Consider the following 8,834-nt stretch of genomic DNA (forward strand, 5'->3'; position numbering starts at 1 on the left):
GTGTCAATCAAAGACAAAATGATGAGAGTTCTCGACTCAAATAGAAGGTTGATCTTGAAGGCTCCAATGTCTTAGAATATAACCTTCAAGATTGAACTAAATGTGATAGAGCATAAGTGCCTTGCAACAGCGGCCAACAGAGATGAATGGATATGGCATTATAGACTTGGCTATCTAAATTTCAAAGACATCAGATATTTGAATAGAAGAAATATGGTTTCAGGATTACCAAAAATCGACATTCCAAACGAAGTATGTGAAGAATGTGCGCAAGTGGCGCAGCATAAGAACAACTTCAGTAAGGATGTCGGAAACAGGTCGAAGGCAATTCTTGAAGTCATATACTCTGATGTATGTGGTCCTCTCCAGGTGGATTTGATTGGAGGTAACAAATACTTTATTACATTCATATATGATTTCAGTAGAAAATTGTGGTCTTACCTGATCTAGAAGAAAAGTGAAGTGATCGAGGTATTTGCCAAGTTTAAATTTATGGTCGAAAGACAGAACGGTCGAAAGATCAAGATTTTGAGAACTGATGGTGGTGGAGAATATGCGTCGAAAGACTTCGATGCATTATGTGTGAAAGAAGGGATTATGCATGAGGTAGTGCCACCCTACATTCCACAGCAGAAAAAATGGAGTCGTAGAAGGGAAGAATATAACCATTATGAATATGGTTAGAAGTATGTTGAAAGGCAAGTATCTACCCAAAGAATTATAGGAAGAAGTTGTGTCGACTGCGACATATATTCTGAATAAATGTCCAACGAAGAATCAAGAGGGAATCACGCCATAAGAATGTTGGTATGGTGTCAAGCCTGGCTTGAGTCATCTGAGGGTGTTTGGATCTATAGCATATAGACATGTGCCAGATCAGTTCAGAAGAAAACTTGATGACAAGTTGAGTCGGATGATCCCGATAGGATATCATTCGACTGGAGGATACAAGTTGTTCGACCTAGTGAATAAGCAAGTAGTGATCATAGATAAGCTTAAGGAGTGGGATTTTACTGAGAATGTCAAGAAAGATTCAGTGAGAATCTTTTGTGATGAACCAGATAGTGAAGTCAAAAGAGAAGTTCGACAGAAAGAAGTCAGAGGTGAAGCAGGCCCAAGCAGACCTCAAAGAACAAGACACATGCCTACAAGGTTGCAAGAATGTGTGATCACATAAGATGATATGGTCAATGAAGAAGGTGAGTTGGTACACTATGCTTTCTATTCAAATGTCGAACCAGTCAATGCAACTGAGGCATTGAAAGATTCAAAGTGGATGAAAACAATGGACGAAGAACTAAAGTCAATCAAAGTCAATAAAACTTGGTCACTTATCAAATTTCCCCAAGATAATAAGGCAATCGATGTGAAGTGGGTATACAAGGTGAAGTTGAATCCTAGAGGAGAAGTGACTCGACACAAGGTGGAGCTTATGGTGAAAGGATTTCTTTAGATAGAAGGAACCGACTTCGATGAAGTTTTTGCACCTGTAGCTAGGATCGAAGCAATCAGGTTGGTTGTTGGTCTAGCAAACATAAACAACTGGCAGATGTGTCAGATGGATGTGAAATGTGCATTCCTTAATGGCCCCTTAGAAGAAGAAGTTTATGTTGCACAACCAGTTGGTTTGGTGAAACATGGAAAAGAAAGAAAGGTGTATAAGCTGCATAAAGACATATACGAACTTAAACAAGCTCCAAGAGCTTGGAACAAGAAGATATATGGCTTTCTAAGGGAGAAAGAATTTGTGAAGTGAACATGGAGTATATGTAAGAAGAAGTAAGAATGAATTGCTTATATTATGTCTCTATGTTGATGACTTGTTGATAATAGGTAGCTGCAAGAAGGAGATCGAAGACTTCAAAGGTGATCTCAACAAGGAATTCGAAATGTCAAATTTGGGTGACATTTCATATTTCCTTGGCATTGAATTCTATGAGAGTGGTAGAGGTTTGATGATGCACCAAAGAAGGTATGCAGGAGAAATACTCAAGAGATTTGAGATACAAGATTGCAATCCAACTTCAACTCCAGCTAAGCCCAGATTACAACTGTCGAAAGATTCAGATAAAGATGATGTCGACCCAACCCAATATAGAAGACTTATTGGGTCACTTAGATACCTTTGTCACACAAGGCCTGACTTAGCATACAATGTAGGTATGATGAGTAGGTTTATGAAGAAGCCAAAGGTATCACATATAGCAGTGGCGAAGAGGATACTAAGGTATCTGAAAGGAACTCTCGACTATGACATTTTGTTTCCTACAGCTGATGAAGGAAAAGAATGCAAACTATTGTGATACACCGACTTAAGTTGGTGTAGTGATATTGAGGATCAAAAATCCCTAACTGACTATGTGTTTATGCTAGGTGGTGCACCAGTTGCTTGGAGTTCGAGAAAAGAGCCAGTGGTGGCATTATCATCGTGCGAAGCAGAATATATAGTTGCTTCTCTTTATGCATGTTGAATAACGTGGATGGTGAATCTGGTCGAAGAGATAACAGCGAAGAGTCATGGAGCAATTACCATGAAGATCGACAACATGTTAGTTATCGATTTGGAAAAGAATCTGATAGCACATGGTTGAAGCAAACACATCGAGATGAGATTCCATTATCTTCGAGAGCGGGTAGCAGATGGGAAGATGAATGTGGAACACTACAGAACTGGGAATCAGATTGTAGACATCATGACAAAGGGAGTCCAAGTCAAAGTGTTCAGAAAGTTAAGAGTTATGATGAATGTAGATAGCTTAAACACAATGAATTAGGTGGTGTGTTGAATTATAATTCCTTGTGTCGAAACAGATTGCTCAACAGAGTAAGGAAATGTTGAACCACCTAGTGTGTTGAGTTGTATTAGTGTGTCGAAGTTTCGAAGTATGTTGCTTCACACAGGATTTCGTCTTATGCCTATTTTAGTAGTGTTAGCTATTTTGGGCTTTTATAGTTTTGGGCTTTGACTTGAGGTCCAAGTTAACCTAAATCTATAAATAGAGGTGAAGCTATCAAAATTAGGCTTGACTCTTTTTAGCGACTACGAAATGCTCCAAGAAGCAAATTCCACAACAGAGTCGCCAGCTGAAGCTAACGGAAATATACCCGAACGTATCGCATGCTCGAACATACAACAGAGTCTCCATCAAACTTTATTTATTCCAGAAGGAAAGGGAAAACATCGATAAAACCCGGGGGAAAGAGATATACTGGGGTAAGGAAGTCGGTTATGGAAGGGGAAGGTATTAGCACCCCAAACATCCATGGTACTCAATGGGAACCGTTTTGATTGTTCTCGCTCGAATAGGTGTTATATCAAAAGATTACTCGCAAAAGAATGAGAAAAGGAAAGAAATAGATAGAGTGCTCGGTGAGGATTGGGGCCCTCATGCCTACGTATCCTCATGGTGAAATGAGGAATTCAGAGCTTCGTAGATCAAAGAACTAGAGGCGGGAGATGAAAAGAAGTGTGATTGAGGTATGGTATGAACCAAAGAATAATGTTGTTTGAACTCCAAAAGAGAGGTGAGATATGAACCCAAGAGTAAACTGGTGTGAACCAACAAGTGAGGGCCTACAACACTGTATTGGAATAACCGAAAAAGAAGGATTGCCTGTATACGACTGCAAAGTAAGTAAGGATATGTTCGTTTACGCAACGAGAGGACTTATAAGACAAAAAAATTGACTATTGGTTCACAAAGATATAAGATGGAGCTCAAATGTATATTTTATTTGGCTCAACGGATATGGTATATCACACGAAGTGAAGGAAGGTAGTATATGAATGTATCATGGAGATGATTTGGATGAAGTGACCAAAGTCACAGAATTGAATGTTTGGTAATAAGTGACTGAGGAAGTATTGTTTGAAATCCAAAGGTGAAAGTGTATTGGAATCCATAAGAGAAATGGGATTTGTACCATAGAGGGAAACACCTTTAACCGATATGTGGACCAGCAGGTCGCCACTATAGGGTGTTTAGCCAAAAAAGGAAGTAATTAAATGTTTGAGGTTGTAGCCCAAACAACTCTAGGTAGGAAGACATACTACATTAGATGTCTTAAAAGGATGTATATGGAATTCCAAAGAAATTGTGTTTCGATGTCAAAGGAATAATATGTCACTGGATGGACGATTTATGCTCGAAGGTAGATAATGGATAATGAAAGATATGAGTGATGCCCTAAGGAAGAAGATGGATGATTAGAAGTATGCTCGCCAAGGATTTGCATCCTTATTCCTTCGTATTCTTATTGTGCAATGAGAAAGTCAGAGCAATCGTAGTTCGGAACCACGAGAACAGAAAGGAAGAGACATACAGTGATGAAAAGTGTAATTTGTACCAACAGAATGGTATCAAAAGGTTAACTGCCATGAAACGAGGGGAGAGAGATATTTATCTAAGCGACGAGGGCTCACAAGACAAACACCAATTCAAGGAATGATTGTAGTACTGTGTAGTACAAGGAATATTGTATCACTGGATTGGGAACAAATAGTTGAGATCAAGAAGGAATAATATCTTAGATCCAAGAAGGAGATAAACTCTTAATTGAATAGAAAAGTGGCGTCTTAGCCAAAAAGAATGAATTAAATGTTTGGGTACGAGCCAAACAACTCTCGATTGATTAGGTGGACTGTCGCTAAGACATCCCAAAATGATAGACAAGGAGTCCAAGGAGAAGTATGATTGATCTCAAAAAGATGGTATTGATTGAATGAGTGAAGAAAGATTGATTGATAAATAGGGTAGCAATAGATAAGGTAGGTTGATAAATAGGATTGCTCGCAAGGAATCTGGATTCTCTTGCCTACGTATCCTTATAGTGCAATAAGGAAATTAGAGCTTTCGTAGTTCATCCCAGTAGGGCTGAAAGCAAGAATGATTGAAGGCAAAAGGAGGTGATTGAATGATTTAATAGAATGAATAGAATGAGTAGACTTGATAGTTGTAGGATGAGAATCACATTAAAGTCTATGAGCAAAGGTGGATATAATAAGCAATGAGTCAAACGTCTTGCACCCAAAGATATCCAAAATGAGTGTAGGAAAGCTCCAGTCTCATTCCTTCTTTACTACTTAAGGCTCGTGTCGTGTAACTCTCGTCTTAACTTTCAATTGGAGAGAGAAGAATCTTTGTTGTTTCTTGTGTTGGCGAAGACCTTAACAATCGTTCGATTCGAATTGCACTAAAGTCTATGAATGGAGGTGGATACGATGAGCGTTGGGTCATCCGTCCCATTCCCAAAGATATCCAGAATGAGGGTAGGAATTCTCCAGTCCCACTCCTTCTCTATTACTTAAGGCTCATGACGTTCAACTTGATTCATGATTGATAAGTTGTTGATGTAGTTCTTGCTTGTTGCATTGTTTTGTAGTGAGAGAGATTTGTCAATCGTATGATTAGAATTGTGCTAAAGTCTATGAATATAGGTGAATACGATGAGCGCTGGGTCATTCATCCCATACCCAAAGATACTCAGAATGGGGGTAGGAATTCTCCAGTCTCACTCCTTCTCTATTACTTAAGGCTCATGCCACACAATTCCAACTCTGATTTAACAAGCTTTGGCAGTTTCCACCTTTGAAGCATTTGTATAATCCGCTACTTGGTATGGCTGAGGATGCCTTGATTGAGAATCTGACTTGAGGCTTCGAGCTCCACAACTTAAAGAAAAAGTCTTATTAATGACCAAGGGTTTTTGGTCATTCAAATTAGATTGTGGGATTATACAAGTTCAAAGGATTTAATTAATCAAAATTGCTTTTGATCAACTTGAATTATGGGTTCGATTTGATTTAAGAAAATTAGGTAACACCTAATCTAATGGTTAGAAATGAATTAGACTATCCTAATGGATCATGTCATGGTTAGTCAAAACTTCGGTTAAATGTCTATGTTAAAATTCCTAAGGGAACATGTTATTGTTAAGACTTTGGGATTAAAATTCTAAGTTAAATTCTATTCCTAAAGAAGCATATTATTGTATGGGTAGAAATGTCCAAAATTACCCCTAAAGGGAAAAATGGTCTTTTGTCAATTTTAATGGTTATTGAATCTAAAGTTCTAATTATGAAAATTCTAATTAAACTCAATTAAAATCTAAACTATTCTATAGCAAAAAATGCTATTAGGTTCTAAATTGTTCAAATATCTAAAAAGGTTAATACTCCTAGAAATTACTATTCCAACCTAACAATATTCCTAATATTTTGGAAATCCTAATTAACTCCTAATTAGTCTAATTAACCTAAATTTTAACAACCAAAATTATCTAATTAACAATACCAAATAACAAACAAAGACAAATAAAATAGGAGGGCCTTTGCAAAACAGGGGGTGTAATCCAGTTTGTATGCATGCGGGAAAAAGGGAGCAAGATAGGGTCCAACAGCATGGGCTTCAGTTGCCAAAGCCTAATGCTGAACAAAGTTCTTTTTTTTTTGCCAGGGGGTGCAACAGAAAAATTGGAGTGAGAGGGGACTTCATTGGGCTTGGAGTGCGACAAACTCAAACAGAAATAAGCCCAAAGATTGGGAGTTGGCTTGGAAAAAATCAGCAAAAATTTGAATGTACATGCGCGCTCTTTTCCATGGCAGCCCAGACCGCCGACGCCGGAGCTCCACCGCGGGTCACTACACCAAAAATCGCTTCCGGCGGCGGCCACCAAAATGGACATCGAACCCACCTCCACCTTCGTCTCTATCTCCTGAACAAGAATCTAAACTCCAAACCCCTAATTTCTGGTCCAAATCCAAGACTGAGACCAAATCCTCAAGAATCCCTAAAAACTCAGATCTAAAATACACCTCCACGAACAAGATTCAGAGCTCCTCATGATAGGGGTTTACAACAACATGACGCAAGGTTCAACATAGCAACCAAAATGCAATGAAATTAGGGAAAATTGACCTACCTCCAAAGTTGAGACTTGCTCCGGCGAGTGTTGATCGAAGAAGATGAAGACGGAAAATCACTTGTAAAAACAGGTAAGATATTGCCTTTGCTTTTGATTTGCTTGTTTTACAATTATTCTTCTTCAAAAATATTGTTGTGTGATGAGGTTGAGCTCACTCTTCTTGAAGCTTCAATGTGAAGCTTCAATGGAGTTTTGGAAATTGAGCTTTGAGTGTGAGAGGGAGAGGATTCAGAAATGATTACAGAGAATTGAAGATGATGAGTGCAAAAAGTGTAGAGAGCTTTAAATGATGATGAAAATGTAAATTTATAGTGATTAGGATTGGGATTAATATGGCTTGGAGTTAGTTATTGACAGGTTTGGAGCCAGCTTAGGAGTTAGTTGGGGTGGACTCAGTGCGTTTAGTTGGTTAACTCACTGAGTTGGTTTGTTATGGTCTTGAAAAATTGTTATTGGTCGGTTAACTTAATGGAATGTTCAAGTGATTGTTTATGACTGGATATTGTAGGTTAAAACTTGAATGAAATTAGGTTTTAATGTTGGTTAATGACCAACTATCTATTTGGATTAGGGGTGGGTGACTTGCAACTGTGGGTTAATGTAGAGTATGGTTAGGTTGTGCAAACTGTGATTTTGGTTATGTTTGTGCAGGTTTAAGTGTTTGTGAATTTTGATGCACTTGTTTTGCTGCAGGTTTACTGTGTTCACAATGTATGTGGTTGAAGCTTGATAAGGTATTGAACTTGTTATTTGAAGTTTCGTCGAGTGCTCACGATTTTTCTGGTATTTATGCAGGTGTGCCTCGGTCTTGAATTGCAAGCCTTGGGTATCTTCAATGATGGGAGTTCATGTTTCAATCCAAAAGTCCCATTCTCATAGCAGTTCAAAAATTCGTGCAAAACAAGTTATGAGTCGACTCAAATAGAGTTTTTCCTATGGTTGAGTCGACCTGGGAGTTGACCTGTCCGGACACGCGACGAAATGGTTCAAAGAAAATAAGACTTAAGTTGATGAAAGAGGAAGGATGATTCAACTCACCCAAGTTTCCCAGAATTGAGTCGACATGGGAGTCAACCTATTCGGACCCGAAGCAACCTGGTTCAAATGAAACTGAGAGATGAGTCAACGCAAGGAGTGAGTGAGTCGACTCACTCAAGTTTCCCAGAATTAGGTTGACCTGAGACTTGACCAGTTCGGACCCAAAGGTTTTACGTCGAGTCATGAGTCGACTCACAGAGTTGAAACCTCCAAAAAAGAGTTTTTTCAATGTATTACACCTCCTTTTGCACCTCTTTTGTATGTAATGGGTATTTTAGGGATGAAAATGAATGGAATTGACCAATTGAATGAAAATGAACTGACTTAATACATGAACATGGATTGGATTTTGGGTTTCTATGATCATGACGAATGGAACTTGTGAGGCCAAGGACTTGGGTTATGGATGGACCAAGCACAGGAGACTGAGTGCAACACACAGAGTGAAAAATCACATGAGCTTAGGGTTTTGATGAATTCCAACTCCAAAAGTCAACCAAGCAAGACACTTGAACATCCCTTATCAGAGTTTCAAACCTAGCACAAAGTCCCACCAACAATATTCTCAAACCATGGGCCCACATATAGGGTTTAGAAGCCCAGTTCATGCACGGAGGCCGAGCAACAAGATTCCTCAAGACCAAGAATTAAGGTTGCAGCCCATAGGATGAGCCATACAGAAATTTCCAATCCAATCCTGCTTTGTTATCCTGAAACCTTGAATCTATGATGTTTGTTAGTCAATATTAACCATGAAAGAATGGTGATGAATATGCATGAGACATGAATGAGGTTAGATGAGTCTCGGGTTATGGGTTAGATGAAAAGCAAAAGTGGGGAGGGAAAATTTTGGGGTACGACAAGAGGGAGTA

This window comes from Lathyrus oleraceus, chromosome 4 (assembly GCF_024323335.1).
Source record: "Lathyrus oleraceus cultivar Zhongwan6 chromosome 4, CAAS_Psat_ZW6_1.0, whole genome shotgun sequence".
Taxonomy (NCBI): Eukaryota; Viridiplantae; Streptophyta; class Magnoliopsida; order Fabales; family Fabaceae; genus Lathyrus; species Lathyrus oleraceus.